Below are 12,383 nucleotides of genomic sequence, written 5' to 3'. Positions count from 1 at the left end.
GAACCTGCACCCTGACAAGAAGAACTGCCTGGCTGCCTAAAGGACTCACCTGACTGCTTTCTACAGAGGACTGCTGCCTTGCTGTTGCCTTGCTGTCTTGCTGCTCTCCTGCTTTGCTGCAGAAGTGCTCTCCAAGAGCTTGGATAGAGCTTGCCTCCTGTTCCCTGAAGTCTCAGGACCAAAAAGACTTCTCTCTTGCAACTGGACTCCTTGTGCAGCGAAAAATTCGACGCACAGCTTGTGCCATGGTGAAAAATTCACCGCTCGCAAAACCGGAACGCCGCCGCTCGACTTCACGAGGAAAAGATCAACGCGGCGCCTGCAATGCGACCGCAACTATGACGCACGGCCCACCGGGGACAACGCCACCCGACTTCCAGAAGGGAAATCGACGAAGCGCCTGCCATGAGGGAGAAATTTCCCCGCATCGCCCACCGGAACAACGCAGAGCTGGTCAACAAGCCCAGGATTCCATGCACAGACCCCGGGGCGTCTGAAAAACCCGTGACCTGAAGAGGAGACCCGTCCGCGTGCCGGAAATCGATGCAACGTCTTCCCCGCATGGAAAATAACGTCACAAGTCTGTGTGTGAAGGGGCGAAATCGACGCACACACCATTTTCCACGCATCTCCTCCTCTGCGGCCCTTTGCAGAGATTTTTCACTCCAACCAGGTACTTTGTGCTTGAAAGAGACTTTGTTTACTTTTAAAAAGACTTAAGACACTTTATATCACTTTCCAGTGATATCTTTACATTTCCTTATTGCATCTTTTATCGTTTGAACCTGCAAATATCCAGATAAATATTATATATTTTTCTAAACACTGTGTGGTGTATTTTTGTGGTGCTATATTGTGTTATTGTATGATTTATTGCACAAATACTTTACACATTGCCTTCTAAGTTAAGCCTGACTGCTCAGTGCCAAGCTACCAGAGGGTGGGCACAGGATAATTTGGATTGTGTGTGACTTACCCTGACTAGAGTGAGGGTCCTTGCTTGGACAGGGAGTAACCTGACTGCCAACCAAAGACCCCATTTCTAACATCATCCTTCTGTCCCACTTTGTCACCCTGTCCATACTTAAACTGCCCCAGCTCCACTTCATATGCCCCTTTGTACAATGCACCTGTGAGACTAATAGACTGGACTCTGCAATGGACATTCCTCCACCATCACCCCTGACCATTTTACAACCCTCTCCACTATTGAGCACTTAAATAAACACCCTTAAATCAAAAAACATCCTTGAGTCAGTCTGCGCTTTCAAAAATGTGTATTTGCAATAACATTGGCAAAATGCTAAATCAAATGTAATGTCAACATACCTATGTCACACAGCTCTAGTCCATGCGGTAACAAAACAGATGTCACACAGTGGGACCCACATCTGTGAAATCGTAAGGGAAACTGACAACTCAGTGACCATACACTGGGTGAAAATGACAGACAGATGAGAGGTAGTAGAATTAAATCAGATGTAGCAGGCTGTGTTGTCTTCTTACCTGTGTCTCACTGGAAGTATTGCAGGATCATCGTGTTCCTGTTGTCTATGTCCTCTTCTTCTGCTTCCTCGTCTTAACTGTCCACAGGCTCGACAGCTGCCACAACACCTCCATCTGGACCATCCTCCTGCAGAAAAGGCACCTGTCGTCGCAAAGCCAAGTTGTGAAGCATACAGCAGGCCACGAAGATCTAGCACACCTTCTTTGGTGAGTAGAAGAGGGAACCACCTGTCATATGGAGGCACCGGAACCTGGCCTTCAGGAGGCCGAAGCTCCTCTCTATAACCCTCCTAGTTCGCCCATGGGCCTCATTGTAGCGTTCCTCTGCCCTTGTCCTGGGATTCCTCACTGGGGTCAGTAGCCATGAAAGGGTTGGGGTAACCAGAGTCACCTGCAAATATGGAGGGACAACTGTTAGACACACACTAACTCATAGGGACATCCCCAGACCCAGACAACTATTCACACTGTATTGGGTCCATGTCCTCACCTAATAGCCACACACGGTGCCTCTGGAGTTGACCCATCACATAAGGGATGCTGCTATTTCTCAAAATGTAAGCGTCATGCACTGAGCCAAGGAATTTGGCATTCACATGGGAGATGTACTCGTCTGCCAAACACACCATCTGCACATTCATTGAATGGTAACTCTTCCGGTTTCTGTACACCTGTTCACTCCTGCGGGGGGGACCAAGGCCACATGTGTCCCATCAATGGCACCTATGATGTTGGGGATATGTCCCAGGGCATAGAAATCACCTTTCACTGTAGGCAAATCCTCCACCTGAGGGAAAACGATGTAGCTCCGCATGTGTTTCAGCAGGGCAGACAACACTCTGGACAACACGTTGGAAAACATAGGCTGGGACATCCCTGATGCTATGGCCACTGTAGTTTGAAATGATCCACTTGCTAGGAAATGAAGTACTGACAGCACCTGCACTTGAGGGGGGATTCCTGTGGGATGGCGGATAGCTGACATCAGGTCTGGCTCCAATTGGGCACACAGTTCCTGGATTGTAGCACGATCAAGTCCGTAGGTGATGATCACGTCGCTCCTTCATTGTCGACAGGTCCACCAGCGGTCTGTACACCGGAGGATGCCGCCATCTCCTCACATGCCCCAGCGGACGGTGCCTATGGAGGAGAATAGCGAGCAGAGAGTCAACCAACTCTGAGGTACGTAAACACTGCTTACTCTGAAATATGAAATATTAGCAAATCGACACATGCCTGTATGAGTGTTTAGGCAAGGCCTAGATCTGTGTGACACATTCCAAAATAATGCCATGTGGGCCCCTGAAATGGTGGCTGCCTGACCTGTAAAGTGGGACAAAGCGATATTAAGTAACTGCGCTGGCGTTGTACACTGTTGCGGTAGGCGGTCGAAGACCGCGGCACGATCATGCATTGGTTAAAATTGGACCCTATGGGTCCCAGGAGCCAATGACAATGTACGCCAGCGGTGATGGTACACACCGCCGCGGACGTGACCGACATTTTCTCTCTGTTCAATCACTTGATACGTGATCTTCGACAGGAGAGGACCTACACTGCAAGTGCTGCTGTGACCTCAGTCTGGAAGAGACAATGGCTTGTGTGTTAGGGGAAAGGGCCCCTGCCTTCAGCACAGAGGAGTTGGAGGAACTTGTGGATGGGGTCCTCCCCCAGTACACGCTACTCTACGGTCCTCCAGACAAACAGGTAAGTACACTGTAAGCATGCTGTATGGGCAATGCCTGTGTGGAGTGGTGTGGATGAGAGATGGGGGGGGCGAGAATGAGGCGTGCATGAAATAACGGTGAGTGCATGTGCGTCATGGCAAGGGTAGGGATGCGGGCCAATGACTGTGACAGTACGGATGGTAATAACTTCTCTTTTTCCCCTGTACTATTCCTGTAGGTCAGCGCCCACCAGAAGAAGGACATTTGGCGTGCCATCGCAAAGGACGTCCGGACCCTGAGGGTCTACCACAGACGGAGCACCCACTGCCGGAAAAGATGGGAGGACATTCGCCGCTGGAGCAAGAAGACGGCGGAGGCCCAGCTGGGGATGGCCTCCCAACGTGGGAGGGGTGCCCGTCGCACCATGACCCCCCTGATGTTCAGGATCCTGGCGGTGGCGTACCCAGAGTTGGATAGGCGCTTGAGGGCATCACAGCAGCCACAAGGGGGTGAGTACACTCTCATTCTGCTGATTCAGCCCGCATTGTAGGTGTCTGGGTGGGGGAGGTGGGCTGTGGGTTCCACTAGGCCAGGGTGAGTTTAGTAGGCAAGGACCCTTCTTAAGGCAGGCCCTGAGGCACCTCACCCCACCTGTGTACAGTGCCAACTACACCTAGTCAGGCTCCTGTGACATCCATGTGTGCAGCAATCGGGCATAGCCTTGTAACCCATGTTCCTTTGACTGAATAGGGAACTCCAAGTGCGCGGCGTAGTGCAGGGGGCTTCTGTGTCTGTAGTGTCCGACCAACAGTAGCGGTATTGCATGCAGTCAACATGTCTTTCTTCTCTCTTCCCCCCCTTTTTGTGGTCTCCCTGTTCTTGTGTGCATTAGCATCATCAAGCGGAGAATCAGTGGCACCGGAGCAGGAGGGAGCTGCATCCCACATGGCCCTGGAGGGCGACACTATGGAGTCTGAATTTACCAGTGGGACAGAGTGCGAGGGGAGCTCCACGGCGGGGACAGGAGCTGACACCAGCGATACGGACTCCTCCTCTGATGGGAGCTCCCTTGCGGTGGCGGGTCCATCTGTGCTCCCCGCATCTACAGGTACAGCCGCCACCCCCCCTACCAGCACCGCCCTCCCAGCAGCCCCTCAGCATTTGCCCCGTGGCCGCTCACCCAGGAGGGTGGGCATCTCCTTCGCGCCAGGCACCTCAGCCCCTGCCCCTGTCACCCCTGCTGCCCTCAGTGAGGAGGCCATTGACCTCCTTAGGTCCCTCACTGTTGGGCAGTCTACCATTTTGAATGCCATCCAGGGTGTAGAGAGGCAGTTGCAGCAAACCAATACATACCTGGAGGGCATTCACTCTGGTCAGGCAGCCCATCAGCGAGCTTTTCAGACTCTGGCCTCTGCACTGATAGCAGCCATTGTCCTGTCTCTAGCCTCCCCCCTCCAACTTTCTCCACCCAGACCCAAACCCCTGTACCTCAGCCTATCCCAAGCACACCATCAGACCAGCATGCACACACCTCAACACACAAGGGAAGCTCTGACAAACATAAGCACCACACATCCCACAGGCACTCACGCAAGCATCAGACACATGCAGACACACCAACATCCACTGCCTCCACTGTGTCCCCCTCCTCCTCGTCTCCCTCCTCCCTCCCTGTCTCGTCTCCACTCACACCTGCTTGCACTACATCCTCAGCCACTACGTCCATCACCAGCACACCCACCACCACACCCCTCTCACGTGCAGTCACCACCCCCACTATCATTCACACGTCCCCTGTGTCCTCTCCCAGTGTGTCTCTGAGGCCACCTCCCAAAGTACACAAACGCAGCCACACACCCACCCAACAGCCATCGACCTCACGACAGCCTCCAGCCCATGCACCTTCACCCAAAGTCACCAAACATACACCTCCTACAACCACTAGCTCTTCCTCCACTCCCAAACCCCCTCCATCTACCTGTCCCAGTGTTCCTAAGAAACTTTTCCTGTCCAACCTTGACCTCTTCCCGCACCTCCCCCACCCCTTCAGTCTCCTAGGGCCCGACTCTCCAGGTCCCAACCCAGCACCTCAGCCACAACATCTGCGGGACTAGTGGTGCCAGTAGTAACCGGCTTCTGGAGTGCGCCAGGCAGCAGGGCAGCCAGTGTGGCAAGGAGCCAGAGCACGGACAGTCCCCCACCTGCAAAGCATAAAAAGTTGGCCAGTGCCCGGCGGGAGAGGGGAAAGAAATCAGCCACCAAAGCCGCTCCCAGGGGTACAGTTGGGGTGTGGAGACAGCTGCGCCACCATCCAAGGTGGGGAAGGGGCATAGTAAAACCGGCAAGTCTGGGAAGATCTGCACGGCGGACAAGACCGCCAGCAGCCCCGCTGCCCAGGACCCCGCACACAGCAGCACCGCAGGCCAGGACACCGCCGCCAGCAGAACCGCTGCCCACGACACCGCCGCCAGCAGCACCGCAGGCCAGTGAGTGCCAATGATTCCGACGCTACTGAGGCCGCGACGGGCAGGATGAAGCACTCTGGGCACAAAGCCCCCTCCAGAACCAGTGGAGTATCACATCCACTACCTCTGTCCTTGGCAGGATGAAGCACTCTGGGCACAAAGACCCCTCCAGAACCCAGTGGAGACTGTTATCCACTTGAGAGACTGTGGCTTTGCACTCCCCAGGATTGAACAGTGGGCAACCCACCCACTGTAGAGACTTGAGAGACTGTGGCTTTGCACTCCCCAGGATTGAACAGTGGGCCAACCACCCACTGTAGAGACTTGAGAGACTGTGGCTTTGCACTCCCCAGGATTGAACAGTGGGCAAACCACCCACTGTAGATTGAACAGTGGGCAAACCACCCACTGTAGAGACTTGAGAGACTGTGGCTTTGCACTCCCCAGGATTGAACAGTAGGCAAACCACCCACTGTAGAGACTTGAGAGACTGTGGATTTGCACTCCCCAGGATTGAACAGTGGGCAAACCACCCACTGTAGAGACTTGAGAGACTGTGGTTTTGCACTCCCCAGGATTGAACAGTGGGCAAACCAACCACTGTAGAGACTTGAGAGACTGTGGCTTTGCACTCCCCAGCATTGAACAGGGGGCATGGAGCCCCCTCTTGGATCTGGCGTCGTGCTCTCATTCGGCTGAGGTGCCCCCCCCCCCTTCCCTTCCCCCTGAGGTGCCTGTTTTATTTCTATCTGATGCCCCAGCAGTGTTCTCTCCGTCTTGTTCGGGTATTGAGTGTGGGCCTCGCCCATGCCTTTTGGGCCCAGTAGTCCACGGACTATGATGGTGGAATACCTTGGACTTGGATTCTTGGTGTATATATTTGTTTATAGTGTGAATATCTCAATATATGTATATATTTTTGATTACTGTCTTATATATATTACAATCATTCGACTCATTTCCTTTTGTCTTTGCATTCTTCCAGGGGGGTTTGGGGAGTGTAACTGTGATGTATCATGATGTATTAGTGTGTGTGTTGTCATGGGTGAGGGTGAGGGTGGGGGTGGGAGTGTTGCGTGTTGCGTGTTGCGTGTGTGTGTCACTGTTTTTTCCCTCCCCCTCCCCTGTGTCATAGGTGCAGTACTCACAGTGGGCTTCGCCGCCGGCGTTCGTGCTCCTGGTAGAGGAGCAGGAAGATAAAGGCTGGCAGAATCTGAAGTTCCGGTTCCATGGCGTCCTGGTTCCTCATGGGGTGTGTAGAGGTGAGCGTTTTCCCTTCCAAGTCCTGTTTCCGCTGTGTTTTTGTTCACGGTGTATCCGCTTCGGAAAAGGTGGCGGATTGGTGGCTTGTAATTCTGTGGGCGGTACATTGTCTTCCGCCTGTCTGTTGGCGGTTACCGCTGCGGTGTTTGTTTGTACCGCCTTGGTGGTCGGAGTGTTAAAGTGGCTGTCTATGTTGGCGGTTTCCGCCACGGTCGTAATTCCATTTTTTTTTCCACCGGCCTGTTGCCGGTTTTACTGCCGCTTTAACACCGACCGCCAGGGTTGTAATGACCACCTTAATGTTTCACACCTCCTTGCCCCTCCCTAGCTGCCTGTTAAAATGTCAAGACAGACTCATGTTTTAAATTGACTTTATTTGGTGATAAGGAAATGCCAGTGCAGTGAGTATTTTGGATCAGATGCCTGGTTAGAGGGCATGTAAAGAATCCTCAATTCCCAGGACCATCACAATATGGAGGGGAAAAGATGTTATTACCTACAGGTGCTGGCTTCTCATTGGTGCAGATGTCTTTCTTGTCCAGTGTCCAGTGGTTCTTGTCCAGTTTTTCACTGACTCGTGGATTCATCGAAATAGGGCTCTGGGAAAGGTTTTAGGAGTTCACAGTCAAGCCTATATGTGTTTTTCTTGGAGTAGTTCAGTGCACTAAGAAGTGTAAGCCCCCATGCAGTGGTAGAACATCAAACGTAGAATCAAGGAAGCTCAGATTAGACTCAGCATTGATAGGGCAGACAGAGAGGCTCATGGTAGTGTGTGATTGGAGGACAGCACAGATCTTTGAAGGAAGTATTAGTGAAACTGATTCATTGGCCTCACAGACTCTTCCTGGGCCCCCTCAGCACAGTACCCTGGCAATAGAGCTCCTGAGTGACCGAGGAGGGTGTTAGTCACCACTCTCTGCAGCTGCTGTGCTCATGTTAGTCCAGGCACTGCTTGTTGGTTGCCATTGTCTACTGCTGCTGCGCTCGTGTTAATCCATGCCCTGCTTGTTAGTGGCTACTGTCGGCATCTGCTGGCCTTTGTTAGTCCAGGCCCTGCTTGTTAGTCGCCACTGTCTGCATCTGCTGTGCTTTTGTTAGTCCAGGCCTTGCTTGTTAGTTGTCACTGTCTGCTGCTGCTGCGCTCGTATTAATCCATGCCCTGCTTGTTAGACGCCACTGTCTGCATCTGCTGTGCTTTTGTTAATCCAGGCCCTGCTTGTTAGTCCCTTCTGTCTGCGGCTGCTGTGCTCGCGTTAATCCAGGCCCTGCTTGTTAGTGGCTACTGTCTGCAGCTGCTGTGCTCTTGTTAGACCAGGCCCTGCTTGTTAGTTGTCACTGTCTGATGCTGCTAAATTTGTGTTAATCCATGCCCTGCTTGTTAGTGGCTGCTGTCGGCATCTGCTGTGTTCATGTTAGTCCAGGCCCTGCTCGTTAGTCGCCACTGTCTGCACCTGCTGGGTTTATGTTTATCCAGGCCCTGCATGTTAGTCGCACTCTCTGTGGCTGCTGTGTTTGTGTTAATCTAGGTACTGCTTGTTAGTCACCACTGTCTGCAGCTGCTGGGCTCATGTTATTCCAGGCCCTGCTTGTTAGTCGCCACTGTCTGCAGCTGCTGTGGGGCCCTGCATGTTAGTCGCCACTGTCTGCTGCTTCTGCCCTCGTATTAATCTAGGTACTGCTTGTTAGTCGCCACCATCTGCAGCTGCTGAGCTCGTGTAATTCCAGGACCTGTTTGTTAGTCCCTACTGTCTGCGGCTGCTGCGCTCGTATTAATCCAGGGACTGCTTGTTGGTCACCACTGTCTGCAGCTGCTGGGCTCATGTTAATCCAAGCGCTGTTTGTTAGTCGCCACTGTCTGCAGCTGCTGGGCTCATGTTAATCCAAGCCCTGTTTGTTAGTCGCCATTGTCTGCTGCTGCTGCGCTCGTGTTAATCCAGGCACTGCTTGTTAGTCACCACTGTCTGTGGCTGCTGTGCTCGTATTAATCCAGGGACTGCTTGTTGGTCACCACTGTCTGCAGCTGCTGGGCTCATGTTAATCCAAGTGCTGTTTGTTAGTCGCCACTGTCTGCAGCTGCTGGGCTCATGTTAATCCAAGCCCTGTTTGTTAGTCGCCATTGTCTGCTGCTGCTGCGCTCGTGTTAATCCAGGCACTGCTTGTTAGTAACCACTGTCTGTGGCTGCTGCGCTCGTATTAATCCAGGGACTGCTTGTTGGTCACCACTGTCTGCAGCTGCTGGGCTCATGTTAATCCAAGCGATGTTTGTTAGTCGCCACTGTCTGCAGCTGCTGGGCTCATGTTAATCCAAGCCCTGTTTGTTAGTCGCACTATTGTCTGCTGCTGCTGCGCTCGTGTTAATCCAGGCACTGCTTGTTAGTCACCACTGTCTGTGGCTGCTGCGCTTGTATTAATCCAGGGACTGCTTGTTGGTCACCACTGTCTGCAGCTGCTGGGCTCATGTTAATCCAAGCGCTGTTTGTTAGTCGCCACTGTCTGCAGCTGCTGGGCTCATGTTAATCCAAGCCCTGTTTGTTAGTCGCCATTGTCTGCTGCTGCTGCGCTCGTGTTAATCCAGGCACTGCTTGTTAGTCACCACTGTCTGTGGCTGCTGCGCTCGTATTAATCCAGGGACTGCTTGTTGGTCACCACTGTCTGCAGCTGCTGGGCTCATGTTAATCCAAGCGCTGTTTGTTAGTCGCCACTGTCTGCAGCTGCTGGGCTCATGTTAATCCAAGCCCTGTTTGTTAGTCGCCATTGTCTGCTGCTGCTGCGCTCGTGTTAATCCAGGCACTGCTTGTTAGTCACCACTGTCTGTGGCTGCTGCGCTCGTATTAATCCAGGGACTGCTTGTTGGTCACCACTGTCTGCAGCTGCTGGGCTCATGTTAATCCAAGCGATGTTTGTTAGTCGCCACTGTCTGCAGCTGCTGGGCTCATGTTAATCCAAGCCCTGTTTGTTAGTCGCCATTGTCTGCTGCTGCTGCGCTCGTGTTAATCCAGGCACTGCTTGTTAGTCACCACTGTCTGTGGCTGCTGCGATTGTGTTAATCCAGGACCTGCTTGTTAGTCGTCACTGTCTGCAGCTGCTGTGCTTTTGTTAGTCCAGGCACTGCTTGTTAGTCCCTACTGTCTGTGGCTGAGGTGCTCGTGTTAATACACGCACTGCTTCTTAGTCGCCACTGTCTACAGCTGCTGCACTTATGTTAGTCCAGGCACTACTTTTTAGTCGCCACTCTCTGTGGCTACTGCACTCACGTTAGTCCAGGCGCTGCTTGTTAATCCCCACTGTCTGTGGCTGCTGTGCTCGTGTGAGTCCATGCCCTGCTTGTTCATTAATATGCACTGATGTGCTTGGTACGTTTATCTGCATCGCATATTGCTAGTTAGCCACCTCAGGGTACAGATGCTGTGCTGAATTGTTTATTGCTTGTAAGTCACCAGCATGTAAGATTCTGGCTGGTATGTTTATGTGGCATTGTGCATTTTTGTTAGATGCCACAGCTGTGACTGCTGTGTTGATGTGCCAATATGCACTGCTTCACAGGTGGTGGCTGGTGTGTTTATAGGACCTCATGTCTCCTTATTCATCAAAATAACATGAGCCCTTTTTACAGGCCAAACTCAAAGAACCTTTCTCTCTCCCAGAGGCCTGAAACGGGCTACCATTATATGGCAATCTGTGGGTCTGAGGCGAGAATGAGTAACAACAGCTGTATCTGAGCTGCTGATACAAAGCTCCGTTCATGCAGAAACAGCTGGTATCAGAATGCCGAATGCAGCACATATGGAAAGAGAAAAAAAGCTAGGAGAAATATAAATATTTCCCTGTGTTATGTCTCACCCGGGATGGCGTAGCATTTTGACACATTGCCATGTCTACCACTTCTGGTAACTCTGGGAAGGTGTCAACATCCATGGATGTTGCATGGGAACACCGACTCAACACCCATGGAATGCCTCCCTGAGGCAGAGAAACGCAAGACAGCGATTCATCAAGCCACTCAGAGCCATACAAGGTGACCTTGCGTGGCTTGATAAATCACGTTTTGGGCTTGTGTCACCATGCACCATGTTGGGTGGGAAAGAGTGATGTAACCCTAGTTATAAATTTGCTCCTGAATTTTCAGTACCTCCTGAATTTATGAACATCTGATTTTTTCTGTAGGGAAGGGGAAAAGAGTTCCATTGTGCTGCAACCACATTTCAAAACAGATTGCCTCCCATGGCCCTCATACAATACTTTTGAACCTTTAAGAGAAACTTGCTTCTTGAGTCTAGGACAAGTGCAAGTGAGTACTAATTAAATCTGGACTGAAGTTGGGACTGGTCAGAGTAAAGATTGCCTTGTGTACCAAGCACATAGCTTTGAAAAAGATCCTTATTCTTAATAGTAAGTAATATAATGCAGCAGGGACTGGAGATAAATGATTCCTCCGCCCTAGACCTAGTACCATTCGTGAGGCATCACTCTGGACTTACTGTAAATTATGGATCAAGGACAAGGGAGGATCAAGATAGATTCAGTTACAGTAGTCAAAACATGAAAACAAACTTATTTCAGATTCCCACCCTGTGAGGGAAAGAAAAAAGGTGCAAACTCATTTCACTGTGTAAAGCTGGGAAAAGCATCACGACCACCAATGGAAGCTGATCAAATAGTGTCAATGAGGAATAAGTCTTTACTCCCAGAATTTTCATCACATTATAGTAAAGCCCAAGAAAGAGGTTTAAAAAGGTAATCTCCAAAACTCCTAATGGCTACTGAGGCGCAGAGGGCTTGATTTAGAATTTGGCGAATGGGGTTACTATGTCACAAACATGATCTGTCCTCTGTATTATAATTCCATTATATCCTATGGAAGTTTTAATACAGCGGATGGACTATCCGTCATGTTTGTGATGAAGTAACTTATCTGCCAAACTCTAACTCAGGCCCAGAGTTTCTGTCTTGTCACCGTTAAAGTTCAGTGGGTTAGCACTCATCATGTATTTGGAGAGGCAGTCAAGTAATTGACCTGGGACTGAAGATCTCCAGCTAGCTTTGCTACAATTTGGTTATCATCAGATTAGAGAAAAGGGTTGAATCAAGTGGACACAATGGATCATATGAAGATGAAACAATAATAGTGAAAAGATATGGCCCCGAGAACACCGCATAAGGTAGAGCTGCTGTAGGATAGATGAGGTGTCAGATAAATCTGAAATGTAGTGTTAGCAAGTCTGGAAACCACGCTAGGGCACGGTGATCAGCATCCCTGGCAAAAAGAATGTAAAGAGTGTAAGAGAAATCTGACAGAATTAAGCGGATTGGGTGGTGCCTGCCCAATGAGTTAGGCATAACAAAGGGAACCAAGAAGCAAGAGAATGCTCTCTAAGCACAATGTTACATCCCTACAGACTGAAAGCAGTGGAGCGGCCATCTATGGGGTGATGTAGAAAAATATCACCATGCTACAAAAGATCGAGAACCATCTCCTGAGGCC

This window comes from Pleurodeles waltl, chromosome 11 (genome assembly GCF_031143425.1).
Source record: "Pleurodeles waltl isolate 20211129_DDA chromosome 11, aPleWal1.hap1.20221129, whole genome shotgun sequence".
Lineage (NCBI taxonomy): Eukaryota > Metazoa > Chordata > Amphibia > Caudata > Salamandridae > Pleurodeles > Pleurodeles waltl.
Note: the sequence above shows the minus strand (reverse complement) of the source record.